General features: G+C 43.5%; 1 protein-coding gene across 1 annotated transcript in view; it reads right to left on the minus strand.

Annotated features, from left to right (window-relative positions):
• Positions 1-253, minus strand: part of LOC119593293 — a 10,558-nt gene that overhangs the window by 9,446 nt on the left and 859 nt on the right. The window lies entirely within an intron of this gene.

The following is a 253-nucleotide window of genomic DNA, read 5'->3' on the forward strand; positions in this document are numbered from 1 at the left end:
GCTATACGATTACATGTTGTGACTTTGCATGTTATACCTTACAGAAAGAGAGGGACACGAGAACATTTATTTCTTTTTTGTGTTTCTTTGTAGTTTCATATCAAACTCACATGACGGACACATCAAAACCCCGCAGTCAGGTATATATTACTGTACGTATCAGAAAGTCAAGTGACCGAGACAAAGCGCGCGTGACAGGCAGTGAATCCGGACGCTGTGCACGAACGCCCTCTGGAGAATACGCGGGAAAAAT

This window comes from Penaeus monodon, chromosome 32 (genome assembly GCF_015228065.2).
Source record: "Penaeus monodon isolate SGIC_2016 chromosome 32, NSTDA_Pmon_1, whole genome shotgun sequence".
Classification (NCBI taxonomy): domain Eukaryota; kingdom Metazoa; phylum Arthropoda; class Malacostraca; order Decapoda; family Penaeidae; genus Penaeus; species Penaeus monodon.